Source organism: Cupressus sempervirens, chromosome 5 (genome assembly GCF_028749045.1).
Source record: "Cupressus sempervirens isolate cs-2001-9-10 chromosome 5, ASM2874904v1, whole genome shotgun sequence".
Lineage (NCBI taxonomy): Eukaryota > Viridiplantae > Streptophyta > Pinopsida > Cupressales > Cupressaceae > Cupressus > Cupressus sempervirens.
Genome location: NC_143122.1, coordinates 557,422,161 through 557,448,137, shown reverse-complemented (window position 1 = coordinate 557,448,137; position 25,977 = coordinate 557,422,161).

Below are 25,977 nucleotides of genomic sequence, written 5' to 3'. Positions count from 1 at the left end.
TAGTCTCAGATTGAGGTTGGTTGAGAGATTTCATGATGTATTTTTTTATTGGTTCTTGGGATTCATGTAGAATCCATCCTTCCAAGTTGTTTTTAGTTGAGTGTTATTTTGCATTGTTCTCATCCAGTCCTTGTGTTATGATCTTCATGATGGCGGTGCGCCACACACGAGTACATGTGCATACATTTATTGGGTGACTTGCGAGGCCCAATCTTCCATGGTACTTCTAGAAGTTATGATCATTGGGGTTGGGATGGGAGTATGCATGCCCAAGAGCACTTGTAATAGAATGAGCATGGGTAGGGTAGGGTAGCATATGGAGGGGGTTTCTATCTCGTAGCCTAATGATCATGGGACCATGGGTTGGCAGAGGAAGCTTTATATAAGTGATAACTAAATAAAATGTGTGAATGGTAATAAAACTTAAGATAATAAAATGTTGTGCCGAACCATTCTATTGAGGGATGTTGAATCTACACAATCCGAGCTTGGTCTTTTTGATGACAAGCAACTCTCCATGATGTTAGCCCCTACTTAGTAGCCTATTGAGTGTCTGATCAGGACCTATACTCCTTGCATTGTCTTAGGTTCTTGGTTATAGCCATCATACTGTCTGGCATGAGTGTTAGCCATGAATGTTGTTTTGTGTGTTTGTGGTTGAATCATTATATGCATCAGCATAGCGGGTGTGGACCTACGGTTTCCACGTGGTTGGGAGGCATAGCTACCTCTACCACTACTAGAGATCGGTGTAGAGAGATGGTCTTATATCCTAGTGTGACTGTGGCTGGATGTGTTTACTTGGTACTTCAATTTACGGAGTATGCTTCTTGTGATTTATGATTTCATTGGGATGTTGTTTATCATGTTTAGATGATCTTAGTTTTGACGCAATCCTTATTATGATGATTAGCATGTGATAGGTGGTGTTATCTACTTGCAAGCTTGTCTTCTAGTGTACTACTAGCATGTTAGATTTCCTTATGCTTTTGGTTGTTAGCATGTTTAGTAGTGATGTCCCTATTACGATAGTACTGACAATTTGATCGGTGGCTTGGGATGTTATGCGTGGGGGATGGCTAGGGCCCACGATGGTCTTATAATGCCATTGACAATTGAGAGGAACAACATACTTAGTTGGTTTGTCATTGCGATGTTATTTTTGTACATTGTGATGTTGCTTATGTTCACTACGATGTTGCTTTGGTATGTTCTTTTCTAGTTTGGTTTGTATGGATAGATGTTCCTCTTCCCTTGTTGTTTATGCACTCGAGTGTTCACTCCTCGATCTATGTGGATCTGGTACTCTTCGGTGTGTAGGTTATAAACTTAGTTTTTCTCCATTTTTCACCTTTTGTGTTTTCCTTAAGTGTTTTTGTGTTTTTGTGGGCAACATTTAATCAGCATGGTGCGACACAAAAATGTATTGCACACCCATTAAAACTATGTCATGTGTCCCCTAATTTTATCGCACGCCTCTTGGAGAAATATCACACGATACTAAAAAGTATCGCACCTCCTTGTAAGAAATGTCGTACGACACCTTTAAAGTGTTGCATGCCTTTGGGAGAAGTGTCACCTAGTTTGTGAAAGTGTCACCCTCCTTCTTTAGAAATGTCATGCGATACTTCTCTATGTTGTATAAAAGTATCGCCTAGTTTTTGAAAAAAACTTGTGCGGGTGGGTAGCGGGCACATTTTGATTTGGTCTAAACTTTTTGAGAGTTGATTTGGATACCCTCTTCAATGTTCTTCAACCCTATGGTTTCGCATTTTGATTTCAGTTGTGTGTGTTTCAGTAGTCAGTCTCTTGGGGTTTATAATATATCGCTTAAGTATAAGGAATTAAATATACGTATAAGTATAAGTTGACGTATATTTAATTCCTTATACATATATTTAATTCCTTACTTATATGTATATTTAATTCTTTATACTTAAGATATATTTTAATATATGCGACGAATCTTTTGAGATAGGTTTCAGACCTCTCGGAGATAAGATAAAGATTCTAGGAAATTTCAAGGCTTCAAAAATCCAGACTTAGCCAATTTTTAGGGCTTCAAGATTTTAGACTTTGCCAAATTTTAGGATTTTACATTCTACCCCAGCTTGGTGTTTTGTTGATTTGTGGTTTTTGCTTCGAGCCCTCATCTTGTACATGGTCGTTGTTGGCTTTTGTTTGTGTGTGTTAATTTAGTAGTGGCGTTCAGAGATCCATTGGTTGCCAGGATTGTGGTGAAGTCTTCTGTTGTGATCTTTGTGATCCCTGAATGATGTTGTCATGTGCATTCATACTTGTAAAAAAAAAAAATCTTGGCTTGTATTGAATCCTTGTTCCAAGGATCTTCGGGTGGGGCATTACATGTTTGCTTATGGATCACCCAACATCGTTTCCATGTTGATTTCTCTGGGACTCATGTGTGATGTTGGGGCAATCCTTGCATGATTTTTTGAGTCAATCCTATGTAATATTGGGGAAAAGGCCTTGATGTTCCTCATAACCTTGGCATAGCCCTATTGTTCCTATATCAAATAAAGTGCTCACACTACATGGTGGTACTTCTTTATGAAGTACCACATCCTCAAGCTTCAAGTGTATACCATCACCCTTGTCATTTTGTCCCATATGGAAAATTACTTGTTCATATCACCTTTTCATGTATCTATACTATCCACATCCTACACACTCTCCTCCTACCCTACACATCTATCCTTTCTACACACCCATTCCTTCACAAGCTCTTGTCTACCATGTTATCAGCTCTTCATGTCATCCCAATCTCCTACCCAATTCCATCTCCCTGAGTCCCCTACAAATGTTGTGTTTAAATTTGTACATATTATTTCTACCTCCAGACCAAAGTTATGATCAATCAATGATATGTTGCACCACCTTCCTACAAACTACATGTGTTTCCCTATCACTCTACTTACCTTTCATATCATGTCCTCTCATCTCCTCCTGCATTCCCTTAATCTCTTCTCCTATTTTACTCATCATTTTCCGCATCTTAATTCTTTACGTCACTCATCCTGATCTTTATGGTTTTTTAGGTCTTCCTTGCGCTATCAAAACTTTGGATCCCTCCATTATCATAATCTCTCGATTCACTTTCCTTATCTTGAACCTTGAAGTTCATCTTCATTATCATAAAATTATGAATCATAAACCCTAGGCTCAAGTATTCAACATCATAGTTTGAGTTCATTTATCATATCCATCATTATAGGTTGAATTCATTTACCATGTTCATCATCATAGCTTGTGTTCATTTATCATGTCCATCATCATGGTGTATGTTCATTTACCATGTCCATAATCATAGTGTATGTTCATTTATCATGTCCATCATCATAGTTTAAAGTTCATTTATCGTGTTTTATCATGTTTTATTATCATAGTCCGAAGTTCATTTATCATGTTTTATCATCATAGTCTTAGGTTCATTTATCACATTTCATCATCATAGTTTGAAGTTCATTTATCACATTTCAACATCATAGTTTGAGTTCATTTATCATATCCATTATCATAGGTTGAGTTCATTTAGCATGTTCATCATCATGGTGTATGTTTATTTCTCATGTCCATCATCATAGTTTAAAGTTCATTATCATGTTTTATCATCATAGTCTGAAGTTCATTTATCATCATAGTTTTAAGTTCATTTATCATGTTTCATCATCATAGTCTTAAGTTCATTTATCATGTTTCATCATCATAGTTTGAAGTTCATTTATCACGTTTCATCATCATAGTTTGAAGTTCATTTATCATGTTTTATCATCATAGTCTTAAGTCCATTTATCACGTTTCATCATCATAGTTTGAAATCATTTATCATGTTTCACCATCATAGTTTAAATTCATTTTATCATGTTTCACCATCATAGTTTAAGCTCATTCATCACATTTGATCATCATAGTTTGAAGTTTATTTATCATGTTTCACCATCATAGTTTGAATTCATTTCATCATGTTTCATCATTATAGTTTGAGTTTCTTTATCATGTTTTATCATCATAGTTGGAGTTCATTTTATCATGTTCCATGATCATAGTCTTAAGTTCATTTTATTATGTTTTATTATCATAGTTTGTGTTCCTTCTAACATATTCATTATCATAGTTTGAGTCCATTTTATCATCTTTTATCATTACCGTTTACACTCATTTCTTTTATTTCATCATCCTCATTTACATTTTATTATTTTTCATTACCCTCATTTCAAAAGTCTATTCAAATTATCTTTCTCATCCTAAAATTTGAAACACATTACATCCATCATCATATCTTAGGTTCATTTCCAATCATTTTTAGCTGTTGTAAACATCATCATAAAATACTTCTCAAATCTAATCATAAAGCATATCACATCCTACATCACAAAGCATCAACACCATCCAAAAACTCATCATAAACACATCACATCCTGCATCACAACACATCAATAACATTGTACATCTCATAAACATCACATCCTACATAAAACCATATCAGTCTCTCTTTTACATCTAACCACATGCATCTCATATAAATATACACATAATAAATAAATCACAACATAGTAAATCTGTACATCCATATCGCACCTAAAAGAATGATCATATCTATATATCACACCCTGATCTGAAGGATATTTTCATCAAAAAATGAAGTATCTTCAAAGCTCCAATACTCAGTACCATGTTAAAGTTCTCAAAATTCAAAATCCAATGCAATTCGAATGGATAAAAACAAAGTCCATATGCAAAAGTTATGGCTAGTCAAAGGTTGGTCAAACTAGGAATAGAGGTCATCAAAAAGGTGGAAAAATAATCATCTCCAAAGTGGTCAATAATGGATTTCAAATCAAAGAGCTCATCGAGAGCTTTTCGATGGTGTTCATTTCATCAAAAAAGGAGTCCATACGTGGAAGCTATGACATTTTGAAGTTCGAGATTGGAGATGAATATTGATGATGTCATCATGACATCAAAAAAATTACAGGGCAGCTTCAAGCTGTCAACAGCTGACACATGGCATCTTGTTTTTTAAAGAAAAGATAGCTCCTGGTTGGATTTGGACTCATGACCAACTACCTCCAAAAGTTAACCTCTGACCACTAGACCAAGCATAATATTCTAAATATATGAGTGGGAATTTCATTTTAAACATTGCCTACCGCCATTTTTGAATAAGGGAGGCCACCAGCGAGGGTGGAACCCCTGACCAATGACTCATCATAAAAGTTGGTTAGTCGTTGTGCTATTAAAAATGTAGGAGCAAGGTATGATATTTAAAGTTTAATCGAACCTGCCTAACCTTATCAAATTAAGGTTAATTTGTTAATTTGTTACCCTAAAGTTGTCATGGGTAAAAATGGCTAAAGGGTATTTTCAAAATGTAATCAATTAAAGGCACCATTTTTCTAATTTTTTGTGATAGCCTTATTTTGGCTAATTTATTTGTATAAAAGGTGGGTAGGAGGCCATTTTCAAGACAATGAAAATTATGCAAAATTGTTGTGACTAGAAGAATGATGAAGTGCTGGTAGGAGAGAGGAAATTCTGGAGGACGTAATTTCAATCCCAAACATCAGAGCAGTGTTATGTTGATGTTCTTGAAGGGGTTGTTTGTAACACATTGTAATTGATTTTTTGGAGTTAATCGGATCGGTCCACTAGTTGGAGCTGGACCCCAAGACATACTCCTAACAGGGTGAACTCCGAGATCAAACTATGCTTGCCTCTTTTCTCTCATTTCTTTTTTGCCAGCTTGTTATGTGTTGTTATTCTTTATGGTATTTACAGTTATGTTAAATTACTTTAGTAAAAACATTAATTATCTTACATAATTGGTTTTAAATTCCTTTGTATCAGTTTGTTAAACTTCTTCTCTATAATTTCAATGGTTTAAGAAACATCATCATGCATTTTCAGCAAGGATTGGGAATCTAAATTTGATTGTTAGGATTAATTCATTAAACTAACAAATCCTAAATCAGATCACACCCACAAAGAATAAAGAATAAATCACCCATCCCTGCAAAAATATCAAAGTCCATCATAGTCTAGATATCTAGTATCCATATAGTACAAATAATGGTATCAATACATTGGGTTTGTACCTACAAAAATACATCCAATGATACATCCAAAAATACTATGCAAAATGCAGCATATCACTAATCCTCCTCGTCCATCACCTCCTTTTCGTAAGACTCATAAGTGCCTCTCTCTACATTTGGCACTATTGCTAGTGGAGGTGGTGACCTCACTTGTCCTCCTCCAATCCCTAAGCTCTCCGCCTCATCCCTCCTCCCACTAGCCCCCTTATCTTGCCTCTAGCTCTGCCCTATGTGTTGAGACTCGCCAGTCCTCTATGAGTCCCCAATGCTCCATCCACTCTCTCCCCCTCCTTGCATGCCTTTATGGGTCCCAGTTGTACCTGATTGTGTTAGCCATCTATAATGTTCTATTTTCTCAACTGGCACCACCGCATGATATCTCCCATGATAGAATCCTACTCTCTCCCTTAGATCCTCCACCTCCCCTTGCAACCTCCTCAACTCCTCCAATCCTCCACCAATAGCCACCTATGCCCTTAGGGTCGCCACCTCCACCACCAATCTATCTCTCTCCTCCTGGACGATGTCCATCCTCACCTATAACATCTATCTCTCTAAGGCCACCACCTCCAATCTCCCCTCTAAGCACTCGACCTCCACCCACATCGTCCCCAACTCTACCCCTACTCTATCTACTTGTCCTTGCACCACATCATGCTCCTATCTTAACTGATTGTATATGTGAAAACTTAACCTGTCAGGAGCATGCATAAACAAGAAAATGCTAGTTGTAACATGTGCATATGAAAGATTAGAAACAAATTGGAATACAATTAAAATCAACTTGAGTTTAACAACTTATGCAACCACAAATTAAAGTCCTCACATAACCTCAAAGTAGCTCAACAAGGACGCCCATAAGAGGCCTTGTAGGTGTGCTTAAGTGTGAGGGAGGTAGATGTGCTCTCCCAAACACAACTATTGAATCCCTTGATGATGAAAGTACAATATGTAATGAATCTATGCTAAGAATGTGTGTCAAATACCTTCAAGCAATGGCTATGAGTAAGCCTTCAAAGGATTCCATGGATATGGAGGTGAATGGAATGCAATGAAGAAAGAAACCTACAACATCATACTACCATGAAACTAATGCAAAAGCTAGAAATCTAAGTAATGCAAACAACTACCAAAGGTTAGTTCTAAGCATAAAATCTCTAAAAAGCTCTAGAACTATATTAGCATGATAACAATGCATATGGAAGAGATGTAGAATAAAACTAAGATGATAACAATGCATTTGGAGGAGGTGTCTAAGCACAAACTAGCATGATAACAATGAAAAAGAGAAGTTTTTTTTGCTTGAGACAAGGGCTCTATTTATAGATTTATTAGGGAGACCTTGCGGAGGTGGCACCTATGTGGCATCCACATAGGAACCACATAGGAGACACATAGGCCATGCAAGGGTGGCAAGGGAAATGATAAAGAAAGGGAGGTAGTGGGATCAATTTAAAATTGAAGGTAATGGGGGACATGTCATAGTGGAGGAATAAAGAAATGAGGAGAGTGGAAGACATGGAGGATAAATGAATTAAAAATTCATTTTGAGGGTTAGATGGATAAAGGGGGAATAAATGGTTTTCATAAATCATTTGTTAAACTTGATGGAGGATGGATTAGGGTTAAAATTAATTTAGATTAATCTTAATTAAGTTTAAGAAACTTAAGCATGTGAAGGATTTAAATAAATTGAATTTATTTAAAAAGGAAACATATGATGTCACTATGCATTAAAAGAATTTAACACATTAGAGGGGAGTATTTGAATTAAAATTTAAAATACATTAGGGAACTAAACTTATTCAATTAAGTAAAATTAATTAAATAAGTAGAAGAATATGACAAAATACAATTAATTAATTAATAATTAATCATAGTGTCAAAGGAGATATTAAATTAATTAATATAGTGTCTTGGGACAATTTTAGGTGTCTATATTTTGCCCCTCTTTGATGTAGTGTCAAGACAACATTGCATCAAAGAAAAAGAAAATATAGATTGCCCCAGTGAGGAAAGGAGTTAGAAGAGTCGTGCCATAGCTACGATAAGGGAGAAGGGTGCCCCCTTGAGGAAATGGGTTGAAAAAGAAAAACATTTTTTGCCCCATTTTCTTGAAAATAGACATGGGAAGGAAAAGGGAAAGGCTTAAACAAGACCCTTGTCTCAAATAAAAAATCACAATGAAGCACTAGTCTACATAAAACCTAACTACATGAATGCATAGGATTCAGTTGTGTTCGTACAGGAGAGCATACCCTAGTTTGATATTGCAAAAGGAGTGATGCACCAAATGCTATAGTAGCATAGATGACAAGGTTCCTTTGCATGGACTAGACTCTCAACACAATAGATGTAGGTTTCAAACTGATGATGGAATAAATGACATGTATGCATTGGAGAGGTTTGGGCACACCCAAATTCTTTTGAAGGAATTTGGTGGTAAGTGTGCTAACCTATTGCCCCCAATGAGCAATGCATAATCATAACTCAAAACCAACATAGATGTGCAAAAGAATCATGAAAATAGATCATACTACAAAATGGCACATGTAATGAGGAAAATTTTTTCAAATGATACCAAGATATTGAAGATCGAGGCACACTTGAGAAGCTATCACTGATACACAAAGATAAAATCCACAAAAAGACCTCATGACCAAGTAGTCATTCAGTCCATAGTTCTTGCCATGAACTAGATTTTGATAGTGAAATTTGTTAAGCTTGTGTGGGAAGGATACATCTTGTAAGGCAAAAATTGATTGATTGATTGAAATTGATTATTTGATTGAGTTTTTTATGATTGAATTGATGGCAATTGTGTGAATAGAACAAGGTTCTCAAATCATTTTAGTCGCAGTGTTAATTTGCACAAGCTTTGTTTGCAATCACTATTTTGATAAGCTTAGTGTAATGGGATTAGGAAAAACACTTGATAGGAAAAAATGCCTCGCAGATAAGAGGTATTTTATTAGATGCATGAAAAGCACAAGTCAGATAGGACTTCTACACAAAGGTGGGATAAAATGGTGGAATGGGGATGAAGGGAGAAGAGCCTTATAGATAATGGACCAATAAAAAAAAATTAGGAACTTTTTATTCTTTTTTAGTCTTTTCTTCACGAACATTTTTCAAATGTTTTTGGAGTTTTCTGATTTTCTATTTTTTTTGTATTTTGTGGAACTATGACATCACTATACAGGAATTGCAAGATTCAAGCATAGAACCACTTGAGGTATTGGATATTTACAAGTTCAGGGAGCGGATCTCCCTTTGAAGTGGCAATCTAATATGACCCAAAAACATATTTGGCTGTAGTGATAATTGGACTAAGCCAATTAGGTTCAAATTTTCCTTTCTTCTCATGGTTCTAAAGGTTCTTCATGTAAACAAGCAAATGTTAGTTGTAACTTGTGCATATGAAAGATTAGAAACAAATGGAAATACAACTAAAATCAACTTGAGTTTAACAACTTATGAAACTACAAATTAAAGTCCTCACATAACCTCAAAGCAACTCAACAAGGGTGCCCATAAGAGGCCTTTTTGGTGTGCTCAAGTGTGAGGGATGTGGATGTGCTCTCCCAAACACAACTATAAAATCCCTTGATGACGAAAATGCAATATGTGATGAATCTATGCTAAGAATGTGTGTCAAATACCTTCAAGCAATGGCTATGAGTAAGCCACCCTCAAAGGATTCCATGGATGTGGAGGTGAATGGAATGCAATGAAGAAAGAAACCTACAACATCATACTACCATGAAACTAATGCAAAAGCTAGAAATCTAAGTAATGCAAACAACTACCAAAGGTTAGTTCTAAGCATAAAATCTTTAAAAAGCTCTAGAACTATACTATCATGATAATAGTGCATATGGAGGAGATATTTAAATGCTTGAGACAAAATCCCTATTTATAGATTTTAGGGAGACCTTGAGGAGGTGGAACCTATGTGGCATCCACATAGGAGCCACATAAGAGACACATAAGCCATGCAAGGGTGGCAAGGGAAATGATAAAGAAAGGGAGATAGTGGGATCAATTTAAAATTGAAGGTGATGAGGAACATGTCATAGTGAAGGAATAAAGAAATGAGAAGAGTGGAAGACATGTCATAGTGGAGGAATAAATAAATGAAGAGAGTGGAAGACATGTCATAGTGGAGGAATAAAGAAATGAGGAGAGCAGAAGACATGTCATAGTGGAGGAATAAAGAATGAGGTGAATGGAAGACATGTCACAGTGGAGTAATAAAGAAATGAGGAGGGTGGAAGACATGTCATAGTGGACGAATAAAAAAATGAGGAAGGTGGAAGACATGTCATAGTTGAGGAATAAATAATGAGGAGGGTGGAAGACATGTCATAGTGGAGGAATAAATAATGAGGTGAGTGGAAGACATGTCATAGTGGAGGAATAAAGAAATGAGGAGGATGGAAGACATGTCATAGTGGAGGAATAAAGAAATGAGGAGGGTGGAAGACATGTCATAATGGAGGAATAAAGAATGAGATGAGTGGGAGACATAGAGGATAAATGAATTAAAAATTCATTTTGAGGGCTAGATGGATAAAGGAAGAATAAATGATTTTCAGAAATCATTTATTATATTTGATGGAGGATGGATTAGGGTTAACATTAATTTAGATTAATCTTAATTAGGTTTGAAAAGATTAAGCATGAATTTATTTAAAAGCGAATATATGATGTCACTATGTATTAAATAAATTTAACACATTAGAGGGGAGTATTTGAATTAAATTATAAATACATTAGGGAAGTGAACTTATTTAATTAAGTAAAATTAATTAAATAAGTAGAAGAATATGAAAAAATACAATTAATTAATTAATAATTAACCATAATGTCAAAGGAGATATTAAATTAATTAATATAGTGTTTTAGGACAATTTTAAGTGTCTACATTTTGCCCCTCTTTGATGTAGTGTCGGGACAACATTGCATCAAAGAAAAAGAAAATACAGATTGCCCCATCAAGGAAAGGAGTCAGAAGAGTCGTGTCATAGCTATGACAAGGGAGGAGGGTGCCCCCTCGAGGAAATGGGGTGAAAAAGGAAAACTTTTTTTTTGCCCCATTTTCTTGAAAATAGACATGGGAAGGAAAAGGGAAATGCTTAAACATGACCCTTGTCTCAAACAAAAAATCACAATCAAACCCTAGTCTACATGAAACCTAGCTACATGAATGCATGAGATTCAGTTGTGTTCATACAAGAGAGCATACCCTAGTTTGATATTGCAAAAGGAGTGATGCACCAAATGCTATAGTAGCATAGATGACAAGGTTCCTTTGTGTGGACTAGACTCTCAACACAATAGATACTTTAGGATGATAGATGTAATCTACAAAGTTATGAGGGAACAAATGACATATGTGCATTTGGAGAGGTCTAGGCACACCCAAAGCCTTTTTAGGGGTCTTTGGTGGTAAAGTGTGTTAATCCATTGCCCCCGGTGAGCAATGCATAATCATAACTCGAAACTAGCATACATGTACTAAAGCATCAAAAATAGATCATATCACAAACGACATGTGTAGTTAGTTGAAGCCATTTAGGTGATACCAAAATATGGAAGATCAAGGCACACTGTAAAAGGCTACCACTAACGCACAAAATGTAATCAACCAAAAGAGACCTCATGACCAAGTAGTCAATCAGTCCACAGTTCCTGTACCAAGAACGTTAAGTCTCAGAATATGAAAATTGTTGTACCATGTGTAGGAAGGATTCATCCTATGTGTTTGTCTAATGTTGTTGCAAAAGTTTGGCAAGGGCTATGAAAAGAAAAATTTCTTGAATCATCAAGTCTCAAAGGCTAATTGTGTTTAGGTTCTGTTGCAATCATTGTCATGGGGAAAAGTTCAATGTAATGGGTTTTAGGATCAACACTCGATGAGGAAAATGCCTCATGAACTAGAGGTCTTTTGAAAAAAATGGAAGTGAATGGATACCTTATAGACAAGAGGTTTTTAATTAGATGCATGAAAAGTGCAAGTAAGATAGGACTTCTACACAAATGTGGGATGAAATGGTGGAAAGTGGTGAAGTGAGATGAGCCTTATAGATAATAGACCAAAATACTTTTTTTAGGTACTTTTTCTTCTTTTTTTTAGTCTTTTCTCCAGGAACATTTTATGAATGTTTTGGAGTTTTCTAATTTTTTGATTTTTTTGTATTTGTGGAACTATAATAACACTATACAAGAACTGTAAGACTCAAGCATAGAACCGCTTGAGGTGTTGGATATTTATAGGTTTAGAGAGTGGATCTCCTTCTGAAGTGGCAATCTGATATACCCCAGAACCATATTTGGCTATAATGATAAATGGACCAAGCCAATTAGGTTCAAATTTTCCTTTCTTCTCATGGTTCTAGAGGTTCTTCATGTTATGCTACAAAACTAAGTTGCCCACCTCAAATTCTTGAGGCTCAACTTTTTTGTGAAACTAAAGCTGAAGGTGATTTTGATACACTCAGAGGTGGTTCAGGGCATCGAGGCATCTTTCATTGAGGAGTCGTAGCTCTTGCAAGCAGGCAACTTAGTATTCTTCTTCGGACATCAGATTCTTGAGAGAGATTCTGAGGGAATGGAGCTCAATTTTGATGGGTAAGACAGCTTTAGAACCATAAACAAAGGAGAATAGAGTGGCTCCTATTGGGGTACAAATAGAGGTGTGGTAGGCCCAAAGGGCGGGAGCAATTTGGAGGTGCCAATCATGGCCAGCTGCATTAGTGGTTTTCTTTAGGATTTTCAAAATGGTTTTATTGGTAGCTTTAGCTTGGCCATTGCCTTGGGGGTAGTATTTGCTAGAAAAATGCTGGGTGATTTCAAATTTCCTACACAATGTGGCAACTTCTTGATTTTTGAAAGGAGTTCCATTATCAATCATGATGTCTTAAGGTAAACCGAAACGACAGATAATGTAGTTCAAGATGAACTTTGAAACCTATTTTTTGGTGGTGTAAGTTAATGGGATAGCCTCGACCCACTTTGTGAAGTACTCAGTGGTGGCAATAATATACTTGTGCCCATTTGTGGAATTTGGATATACCTGACCAACAAGATCAAATCCCCAGCGAGAAAAAGGGCCATGGTGTGATGTTGGGCTAAAGGTCTTGGGTGGGAGCATGTATCGAATCTCCATGTTGTTGACAAGGGACACATCTTTTCACAAAATGATAGGCATCCGCTTCCATAGTAAGCCAATAGTAACCCATTCTAAGGAGCTTTTTCGCTAACGTAAGGCCACCAAAATGAGCACCACAAATGCCTTGGTGGACCTCTTCTAATGTCATTCTAGCTTTTTCTGAACTAAGACATCGGAGGAGGGTTCCATCGAAGTATTTTCGAAAAAGTGTATCACCTAGGATAGTATATTGGGTAGTGTAACAAATGAAGGTTTTGCTTTGATTTAGGGAGAGGGCAATGGGGATCATTTTGTGATGAAGATAGGCAAAAATGTTAGTGTACCATGGAGACTCGGGACTGACAATCTCACACACTAGCTCTGTATCGGGTTTCTCATAAGTAGGAAGAAAAAGGTTCTCAACAAGAAACTCACACTTAGGACTGTACTTAGGCATGACGATCATGGAGGCAATGGTGGCCATGGAATTTGTTGCTTTGTCATTAGTCCTTAGTATCTGCTGAAAAATTATCTCAATAAAGTGTTGTTTAAGATCTTCAACTATCCGGCGATATGGCAACAACTTGTCATCCTTTGTTTGGTATTCATATGTGACTTGTTTAATGACCAACTAAGAGTCTCCAAAGACAATAAGGATTTTGATATTCCATCTGATAGCTTGACGAAGCCTTGTGACTAATCCTTCATACTCAGCTATATTGTTTGTGCAAGGGAATGAAATTTTATAAGACTTGGGAATGAGATCTCCTTGCAGGTAACAAACAAAATTCCTGCCCCCGATCCCTTTTGTGTGAAGGAACCATCAAAAAATAGCTTCCATTGTGTATCAGGGGTAACAGTCATAATTGTGTCATCTAGAAAATTTGCTATAATGGGATGGTCTCCTTGAAAAGAGGAGCTTTAGCAAGCTGGTTTGCAATTACTTGTCCCTTAATGGCCTTTCGATCCTTGTAGACAATGTCGAATTCACTTAAAATCAAGACCCATTTTGCAGCTCGACCAGTAAGGGAGGCTTTTGATAGCAAATATTTGAGTGGATCTATCTTGGCAATGAGATGTATAGTGTGATTAAGCATATAATGGCATAGTTTTTGCGTGCAAAAGACTACTACCAAACAAGCTTGCTCAATAGCAGTATAGTTCAACTCATATCCAACTAATGTTTGACTGAGATAGTATATGGCTTGCTTATTACCATTGTCATCTAGTTGTGCCAAAAGGGCACTTAAGGAAACTGAAGTGGCTAAAATGTATAGAATCAATGGTCATCCTACAAGTGGAGGGACTAGAACTAGTGGATTAGCCAAGTATACCTTAACTTGTTAAAATACTTTCTAGCATAGGCCATCCCATTGAAACTTAGTGTCTTTTTGAAGCAAATGTTGAAGTGGATGGACCATATCTGTTAACTGGGACACAAACCGTCTGATGGATTGTAACTTTGGTGGGATCTACCTCAATGCCTCTTCTTGACACTATGTAGCCTAACAACTTGTCTGATTTGACTCCAAAAATACATTTCTTTGGATTAAATTGTACTTTATATTTCTCCAATCTTTCAAAAATGGTGGTGAGCACATCAATGTGGGAATCACATGTCTTAGATTATCCTAGAATGTTATCAACATAGTCCTTCATTATGACATGTAGAAGATCATGGAAGATTGTAGTCATTGCATGTTGATAGGTGGCACCGACATTCTTCAAGCCAAAAGGCATGACTTGGTAACAAAAGGTCCCCCATGGGGTAGTAAATATCATTTATGTTGATCTTCTTCTGCAATTTTGATTTCATTGTAACCAGAGAAACCATCCATTAAAGGCAACATTTCCTGTCCAATAGTCAAATCCACTATGATGTCTATGTTAGGAAGTGAAAAATCATCCTTAGGACATGTGAGATTTAAATCTCAAAAATCTAAACAGATGTAGTTGCCTCCAGATGCTTTTTCTGTAGGAAAAATGTTGGAAACCCACTCAGGATAATCAATGGGGTGGATAAACTTTGCCTCTAGCATTTTCTACAGTTCTGCTTTGACTAAAAGTGCTACCTTAGGATGCATCTTGTGCAACTTTTGTTTCACAGGTTTAATCTTTGGATCTACTGCTAAATGACGCACAACCAAATCTGTGTCTAAACTAGGCATGTCTTTGTATGTCCATGCAAAATTGATTGTGCCTTTTTGTAGGCACTGAGTCATCACTTTTGTTCTTTAGGACTTAAGGTGGCAACAATGTAGGTGATTTGTGGATTATCTAATGTACCCAAATTAACTGGAATTGTGTCCTCATTTAGTATAGATGACTTTTTTGGTGGTAAAGATCTAAATAGCAAGTCAACCTCTCTCTCTTCTAGCACCTCTAGAAGGTTTTCACCAGAAGATGCCTCCTTTATTTTATCCTTTTCTTCATCCAAAAGTGCTCCAAAAGAGTTTTCACTAGAGGATGTTTCTTCTATTTCTTTTCTTTTCTTTTTTGCTTTTGCAAATAAGAGAGTTGACTTGGCTACCAAAGTAGGCTTCCTCATTGTATTGGATCTCATGTTCATAATCTTAGAGATTCTTAAGGCCAAAGAGTGCCATCATTACTTCATCAGAGTTACAGATATCAAGAGTTGGTGGTGTGTCCTAAAGGTCGTAGTCTATCATGTCAAGGTTGGTGAGAGGTAGGTTGGTGGATGAAAGGTCAGCTATGGTAATGACACGAACATGGTTATCTAGGTCATCCTCAATGTATTGGAAGGGTACTTCAAAGAATTCCTCCTCTTTAGTCTTAGAATTAGGTTCAACCATATAATAGGTTTCAACAAAGGACACCTTGGGTTTAATGGAGCCCAAACCATGTCCTTTAGGATAGCTATTAGCCTCAAGGGGTTTTCTGATTCCATCTTCTTTAGGCCTAAGGATGGTACCATGATATCCCATGTTTTTGATGATGGGAAGAGCCTTAACATATTTATCTTTAGGGAACTCCACAGGTTCATCTTTTCCATCAAAATATAGCCAATCTAGGATATTAGATTCCATGTGTTCATCATTAGGTGAACCCCAATGTTCAAATGTTGTCTTATTAACATGCATAATATCCTTGTTTGTAGAAGATGGTATTTTGGATGGTTTTCCAAAGGATAGGGGGGAGAGTGGTAGTTGTCCCACACATAAGGCATTTTCAAACTTATACTCTCCCATTCCTTGGTCAGCAAAAGTAACCTTCTTCACTGTAGTATTGACCTTAATATCTTCAACCTTCTCTTTTCCTTTACAAGAACTAGGATTAAACATTGGCTAACTCTGGTACTATTGTAGAAGTTGATTTTGTTATTGTAAGAGATTTAGGTATAACCTTAGCAAACTCATTGATTGGACAAAAATTTGTTGGTGCACCTTCTAATCTTTTACAAAAAGAAAAAGGCAAAGGATCGCCCAGAATTGTGATCTCTCTTCCTTGGTAGGGAAATTTCAAGCATTGATGATATGTAGATGGGACCACCTTGTGTGTGTGTATCCAAGGTCAACCAAGCAAGATATTATATGGAAAATCCAAATCTAGGACATGGCATTCAGTGTTTATGATAGTCGGCCCAACCTTTAGCGGTAGCATGATAACTCCTTTTGATTCTCTTTCTCTTTCATCATATGCTTTGATTGTTATCCTTTTATTGATATCTAGGAGGTCTTTTGGAAGCCCCAAGAAATGGATCATCTTTAATGTACAAAGGTTCAAACTGGATCCATTATCTATAAGGACTCTTTTTATCTTATGTCGCTATATAAGGACTTCAATGTGGAGCGACAAATTGTGATGTTGATTAGGACCTTGAAAATCTTTGTCTGTGAAGATGAGGTGTTTTTGTATGGCAAGATTTCCAATCATGGTAGTGAATTGGGATGCAACAATGTTTTCAGGAACATGAGATTCTAAAAGAGTAGTCTCCAAAATCTCTTTGTGGATGGGTGAGGTGGTGAGGAGCTCTAGAATGAATATTTGTGCTAGAGTCTTCCCTAACTAGGATAATACATCATAGCGAGAAGCAAGTCTTTGTGAAGTGGATGGTACAATAGGCGCATGTGGAACTGATGGATTAGTGGGGTTGGGAGTGGCGGCTTGCAAAGTGATTCTTCCCCATCAAGAGGTTGCATCACAATCAACTGCTTATAGGACAATGGTATTCACATGAGTGTCTACCTCTTCCATGTGACCACAGATGGAATCAAAACCACATATATCATTTATTTCTATTTTACCACACAAGGAGTCAAATCTTGATATGTGGTTAGTAGAATAGTCATAGTGTAATGCATTTGATGTGGAAGCTTGATTTACATTATTCATATTGTTGTTTCCACTATTTTTATTGCCATTTTTGTGGTCACAAAATAGCTTTTGAAATATCTTCAATTTAGCATTTTTAGAGGGTGGTCCCCCTTCTACCTCAATTTCTCTATCGTCAACAAGATGTTGAATGAAGACCTTGAGTTTTATACACTTGTTTGTGTCATGTTCTTTGATGCAATGGTATTTGCAATATTCATTTTCCCTAATACCATTTTGATTTGGGTTGATTTTCATCAAAGGGTCGTGTGTTGGGAAACACCATCAAATTATGATCCACTAGTTTTTGGAATATGGCATGCAAGGGTCACAAAAGTTAGTGAACTTCATATTTCAATCATAGTCATTGTTGTAATTATTGTTGGTATTATTGTTGTTGCAAGGAAAAAATTGTGTTTGATTACAAGATTGCCAATTATTTTGATTCTAATTGTCATGGTTTGAATTGTTGTTGTTTCAGTTACGATAATTGTTTTAGATTAAGGTAAAAACAAGTTTTGAAGGGGCCCCGAAACCCTTTACATCAAAAAGAAAGATATACCATGAAGCTTTACCAGGTTTTAAATGAACCTGAAACCAACAATACAATTAGGTCAAGCAAGGATCTGAAACCAACATAAGTGTTTAGAAAGAGAAACCAGCGAGGACACTAGAACCTGGAAAGTAAACAGACTGGAAAGCAAGGCAACCAAAGAATCCTCCTAGACCAAAAAAATCACCTAGGATTGTTGATCAAATTTGTTCTTATAGTCACAACTTCCTTAGTAATGTTCTTTCTCCAGCGCTTTTTCTTGAAGCAGGAGAAAATCAGGCTTTTGTTATCTAACAAAATCCTAACAATATCTAGATTATGAATACTGTTCAACCCCCTAAAATACCAATTAATGATTTTCATACCTATTTTTTAGGGGCAAAATCCAGAATAGTTGCCTGCCTACCATCAACAATATTCTGCATACTTTCTAACTCTCTGGTTTTCTTAGTGGTTCTTCTTCCAAATTTTTCTAGAGGACCAACATCCAGTTTCACCTTGGAATGTTGTTCTGCTCTTTTTCCAGATTTATCCAGAGTAGAAGCAAGAGAATTTATCTTGGTTTGTTGATCTATTTTGCTTCTTCTAGTCTCTACCCCTTTAGTAATGTTCTTAATATCAACTCTTTTTCTTTGGTTAGGCTTATGCTTTGAGTTTTCTCCTTTTTCAATCACAACATCTAGGGGAGGAGGATCATCCAAAGGAAGATCATAATTAGCCTGAGATAATACCTAAAACTCCCTAGACTGAGAAAAAGGAAGATCACCCATCTCTGATTTATTTCTAGCTTCAGCCAAGAATTCACCTTCCTCTAGCATGGTTTTATCATCTAAATCTCTCCTTTGATCTTCTAACCTTTGAAAAATAATAATTTGTTTTGATAATGCCAAATCATCTATTCTTTGCTTAAGCATTATGATATTAGATTGAAAATCATGTCCTTCTTTCTCAAAGATTTCTTTCTCAAATGAAGGCTCTTTATCCACCTTAGCATGTGATGATTTAGAATCTTCTTTGGGTTTCCATACTTTCTTTTGCTAGATCTTGGTCTTTTTCCCATCCAGAACACTGTTTGGATGTTTTTTACTTTTGGAAGCACAGTTTTTAACCAGATGCCCCTGTTTCTTACAAGCATACCAAGAATTATGCAAATCTTCAAAAATAATTTCTTGAGTCTTTTTACCAAGTTTGGATATTAGTTCCACCTTTTTTGGGAGATGATTCAGGTCTGCCACTTTAACATAAAGTCTGGCACTTTGAAGTTTGGTTCTGGAAACTGTAGCATTATCCAATGCCACTAATTCACCAAAAGAACTGGCAACACCTTTAAAAATGTCCTCATGCCTAAATTCTAAAGGGAGACCAGGAAGTCTAGCCCAAATGGGGGTGGTTAAGAAAAAAGAATCTAAAAGATCCATGTTAGGCTCCCATTTTTTAATAGTGAGAGAACATTTACCAAAAGACCATGGTCCCCCACAAAGAGCCATATTCATATCTTCAATGCAGTTGAAAATAAAAGAGAAGAATCCATTCAACATTGGGGCAATATCAACGTCTCCTTGAATAATCCATTTCCTTTTAACCATTTTTCTAAGAGATTCAAGAAATAGTCTTGCTTTTAAAAATTTACCCACTAGGGTGAAATCCATGGAGGACATAGAAAAATCAACTAAAGGATCTGGAATAAAAACTTGAAACTCACCTTTCTCCCAGCAAGACTTAGCAGTCACCGGTGGGAAATGAGATTTTCCTATAGGTTTCTTTCCAAGAAGAGAAGACTAGGGTTTTAGCCCTTCTAAAGACTTTTCCTTGTTAGAATCAGCAACATCTTTCTCCTTCTCGAGATCTTGCCCCGACCCATGAAAAGAATTCAATGGGGGGACACAAACCCCACAAAAAGGACCAGATTCACACAACTTCTTTCCAATATCCATGTTGGCCAGAGAATCTAACCCGAAATTCATCTCAAAACCCCCAACAGATCCTCCAAGGATAGATTCTCTCTGACTAGTTTCCCGCCTACCTACGAACCAGATATTTCAAATTTTGGTTGAACACAAAAAGGATTAGATTCACATAAGATCTTTCCACTATCCACGTCAGCCAAGGATTTTGTCCCAACATTCTTCTTAGAACCCCTTCCAATGCTTGGAGGGTTGGTTCCTCCTGCCAGATTCTCTCCGACCAGATTCCCACCTACTTGTAAACCAGCCAATTCAAATTCTGAAAGAGTGCCAAAATAGTTATCAGTGGTAGTCAAGTTCATATCTTCAGCATGTTCTAAGCATCAAAATATAGTTATCTTTTAGTCCAATTATGATAGTTGTTGTTCCCACCTTGGAGGTTTTGTACACTTTTAACATCAGTGACACCATTGTGGGTAACACCTTTGTTTCTAGACCAAAATTTGGGTTTTTTGTTGTCATTTGTGTCATTGTTCAAGGATGAAGAGCTATAATGCTTAACGGAACCCTTTTTTAGAAGTCCATTTTCAATGTTCTTTCCTTTCTTGACTAAGGTGGCAAAGTCTTTAGGACTAGCCATCTTCATGTGGAAAGACATCTCTGGTATCAAGTTTTTGATAAATATATCCACAAGGTGGGAATCCTCAATTTTGTATGGCATGCAATTAGCAAGATGCCTCCACAATTGTAGAAAGTTAGTGAATGTTTCACCGTTTTATTGTTTTGTGTTGCACAAATCACTTAATGAGGCATGATGTTCAATGTTGTAAGAGTATTGTGATACAAACTTCCATGTTAAATCATTGAAGGAAGTATTGGAACCATTGGGTAATTTCATCAGCCATTCTAGTGTGGGGCCTCCAAGACTTCATATGAAGAGACTCTTAAGATAATCCTCACTATAGGCTACTTCTTGACACAAAATGAAAAATTCCTTGAGATGTGTCACAAGACATGTTTATCCCGTGTATTTGTCAAATTTAGGAATCTCAAAGTTTTGTGGAAATGGTATCATGTTAATGGATCTATCAAATGGAAAGGGAAAAATTTCTTCAAAAGGGAAATCCTTCACCCCTTCATTGTTCATGGTATGAACCAAATTTTGAAGTTCATGGAACTACTGGGCTAGATCTTGGTTTGGTTGAATTTGTGATTGTTGGGAATTGATAAACCCACCTCCCAAGTTGTATGGAGTCCCAAATATATTTTGAGTTGGTGGGGGTGCTCCACTTTGGCCAATGTATTGATATGTAGTCATTGGAATTGGCACAGATGTTTGCACCATACTTGTTGGCATTTGTAAATAAGAGGAATATATTGGTTGTGTTGGAATTGACATCTGTTGTGTTGGTACTTGCCTAATGTTTAAGTATCCTACAGTTGGATCTGTCAAGGTTGGCTGCGGAATACTAGCATTAGTAGTGTTGGGCATATCACTAATGATTTGTTGGATGTGTTTCACACTCAATTGGAATGTTGGATGTGTTGAAACACTTGATGTAGGTATGGAACTAGTTCTTGCCATGGGTTCCTTCTCTTTACTAGATGCTTGGGCTATGTTTGAAGTTGGTAATACAGGAACACCACCCTTGGTAATTTGTCTAGACAAAGTGCTCTCATCAAAACTCATAGGGACATTAACACCACCTTTAACCAAGTCTAGGAAGATCTTAGTCTTGTTTTCCCTAATAGACTTTTCCATCATTTCCAAGTTGTATGGATCTGCAAGAAATGTTCAGACATCGTTAGGGACATTGTTGTTGTCAATAAGATCTTCATCTTAGTATACTTATTCATCATCATGTGAATTACTTCCCAAAGTTGTGTTGCGAAAAGAACCCTTTGGTTTTGATGTGTGTGTTGAGCTAGGCATGCCAAAGTTCATACTAGGGGGAATGTGTTCCCCAATGAGGCTAATTGTGGAGGAAAAGGATTCTCCATCTCTTGTTGCCTTAATGATTCCAACAAATGACACATGGGATTAAATTTGAATCTGTCAGATCGTGTATGTACCATGCAATAGTAACCAAACCAATTGGTGGAAGATTGTGAAAGAAAGAGAAGAATGTGCGGGAGAGCAACTGAACCTTATGTGATAAAAGGGCCAACAACCTAAATGTAAACAAAAGACCTTGTTGATTTAGCAAACCGAGTGTGATATAGGATAAAAGTATCTTTCTCCTACCAAAGATGGACAAGTGACCTTTAGGAAAGATAGGACACTGAATTGATTACCCGCTATTTGGAGATGGACTTGTGATCCCAAATGAGTGAGTGTAAGTATGATAAATTTCTGCTTATGGATAAAGGTCTAGTGTTGTAATCTCATAAGTTTTGTAACTAAGATGTCCTTATGCCCAAAAGATTAAGGTTCAAATGATCAAGCTCTCTAGAGGAAACTTTGCAAACAGAAGACTAGAAATTTGGAAATGGGGTTGATGTGGAAAATGAAAGAGTTATGGTCACTATGCGGTTAACTCAATCTTCTCTCACTAGGAACAAAAATCTTGGGTTCACTCTAGGGAAAGCAAACCAATTTTGAAGCTTAGCATTGTATTCGATTCTATCATAACAGTCTTGTTTAGCCTCTTCTTTCTTGATGTCTTTGATAGTGTATTAGAATTGTTTATCACTGTGTGCGAAGTTTTTCCTTTCCTTGTAGACAAATGGTTTGGACAATTTTAGCTTCTTAGGTTTGACTTTGCCGATCATGGCAGGAACAAAACAAACCCAGTTTCAAAAAAAATTACAAATAAGCTTGTGACTAAAATACCTAATGACTTCCAAATGGTGGACCAAATATAAGAACTCCTAAAAAATAACAGTAGGTCAAGAGGACCCACTTACAACTATTTCACTCACTGAAGGTTTAGCTCACCATTTCACTCAGTTTCGAACTTGTTTGATGTTTGGTATTGGTTTTGGATGTTTAAACAATCAAGCATGTTGAACACATCAACAATCCTAATAAGGTTGCCACTAGGATGTACAAAGATTATCTAAAGGCAGTCCTTGATATACACAAGGTATGTGAGGCCCAAATCTGTAGATGAAAGAAAATGGTGCCACATAGCCGAGGGGAGACAGTAACCCAAATATCCCCCTTCACTTCCCAAAGGTATAAAGTTCTTTGGGGCTTAGCCAAGAGTGACACAAATTTTCTTCCAAGAGAGGTGTCTTTTGATTCACCTCCTGATTCTTATACTCTACTAGAACACTAGAGTTGAGGTCATCCCAAGGGGTGATGAAATCCCCAAGTAAGCCTCCTAAAAAAATATATAAACAAGACCACTTATTTCTTGTGCAATCAAGATCACTCGAAAGTGCAAGAGAAGAGAATATGTAAGTGGCCTTGGGGTTAAAAGACACTTGTTCTTTCCCAATGGAGCTTTAGGTTTTGTAATATACTCTTTAAAACACTCATGTTTAAGCATGCATTGTTCTTTCCAACTTGACAACATCGTCAACATAATAAAAAGCGAGGATTCGTCAACATAAAGTAAATCGATTGTCTTCAACATAAGCAAAATGCTAAAAATAAATCAATTCCCTTAAGTCATTCAAGATTGAGTGAATTCATTTTAAGCACCAAATCCAAATATTTCATAGCAAGCTTCATTGACCTTAGGCATTCAAGAGTGTATTTTCTATCTAAACATTCATTCCAATGAAAGCATGTCAATTTCCTTAAGGCACTCAAGATTGGGTTTGGCTAGTCTACACATGCATTCCAATGAAAAAACTTGTTCATTCTTTAATGGCATTCAAGAGTGTGTTTGAGCATCATCCATTCCAATGAAATGTGTGTAATTTTCCTTAAGGCACTCAAGAGTGTGTAACAATTTACCTTAGGGAATTCAAGAGTGTGTTTGACCTTTATATATTAATTGCAACATGTATTCTAAGGACAAATGATTAGTTCATGCAAGTTCATTTACCATATTAAATCCTACAAGTGATTAAAATCACTACGAATCTCCTAATTATTAAATCACTATAAATTTCTAAGTGATTAAAATCACTACAAATTTCCAAGTGATTAAAATCACTAAAATTTTTCCAAAGCTTGTCTCCTACAATAAAAACCAAATTAGAAATCTCGTAGGCCTCCTAAAAAATATAAACAAGACCACTTATTTCTTTTGTGCACAAGATCACCCAAAGGCATGAGAGGAGAGAATACGTAAGTGGTCTTGGGGTTTAAAAGACACTTGTTCATTTTAGATCCAAACCCAAATGTGTAGGTAAACTTTAAGCCTCAACATAAAAATGTGTGAAAAACACTTTAAAAATATTTCAAAAGGATCAAATTGAATTCAAAAGTATATTCCTCTCATTTTTCTAATAATTTTTTTTTTTTAAATCAATGAAAAACAATTTCATTTGCACAAGTTATGAGCATTTTAAGGTTGCATAGAAAGAGTGATTTTGAACACATGCACCTAATTTTAGAAATTTAATCTAAAAAAATGGTCTAAAGATCTAGATAGAGAGTTGAATCAGCTTTCCAACACTTTTTGAATAATCTCAAACGAAGCTCGTAGGCAAAAGTTATAGACATTTTAGTAAAAGTGCTTCTTTATGATTTACTTCAAACATAATGGTGAACTCTTTGACTTGATTTGAAGTTCGTCATGAAAATTCATCTCCGAGTGCAAGCCTTCAACCGACAAGCTTAAACTCACAAAAGACACTCAAAAATACATTAAATGATTAGTTTGAACCCATGAAGGGGTCCCACTGGGCATGCCAAAATGTATATGTGAAAACCTAACCTATCAGGAGCATGCGTAAACAAGCAAACGTTAGTTGTAACATGTACATATGAAAGATTAGAAATAAATTGAAATACAATTAAAATCAACTTGAGTTTAACAACTTATGCAACCACAAATTAAAGTCCTCACATAACCTCAAAGCAGATAAAAAAGGGTACCCATAAGAGGTCTTGTTGGTGTGCTCAAGTGTGAGGGATGTAGATGTGCTCTCCCAAACACAACTATTGAATCCCTTGATGATGAAAATACAATATTTAACGAATCTATGCTAATAATGTGTGTGAAGTACCTTCAAAAAATGGCTATGAGTAAGCCACCCTCAAAGAATTCCATGGATATGGAGGTGAATGGAATGCAATGAAGAAAGAAACCTACAACATTGTACTACCATGAAACTAATGCAAAAGCTAGAAATCTAAGTAACGCAAACAACTACCAAAGGTTAATTCTAACCATAAAATCTCTAAAAAGCTCTAGAACTATACTAGCATGATAATAATGCATATGGAGGAGATGTAGAATGAAACTAACATGATAACAGTGCATATGGAGGAGGTGTCTAAGCACAAACTAGCATGATAACAATGCAAAAGAGAAGTTGTTTTTGCTTGAGACAAGGGCTCTATTTATAGATTTTTAGGGAGACCTTGAGGAGGTGGCACCTATGTGGCATCCACATAGGAACCACATAGGAGACACATAGGCCATGCAAGGGTGGCAAGGGAAATGATAAAGAAAGGGAGATAGTGGGATCAATTTAAAATTGAAGGTAATGGGGGACATGTCATAGTGGAGGAATAAAGAAATGAGGAGAGTGGAAGACATGGAGGATAAATGAATTAAAAATTCATTTTGAGGGCTAGATGGATAAAGGGGGAATAAATGATTTTCAAAAATCATTTATTAAATTTGATGGAGGATGGATTAGGGTTAAGATTAATTCAGAGTAATCTTAATTAGGTTTAAGAAACTTAAGCATGTAGAGGATTTAAATAAATTGAATTATTTAAAAGGGAACATATGATGTCACTATGCATTAAATGAATTTAACACATTAGAGGGGAGTATTTGAATTAAATTCAAA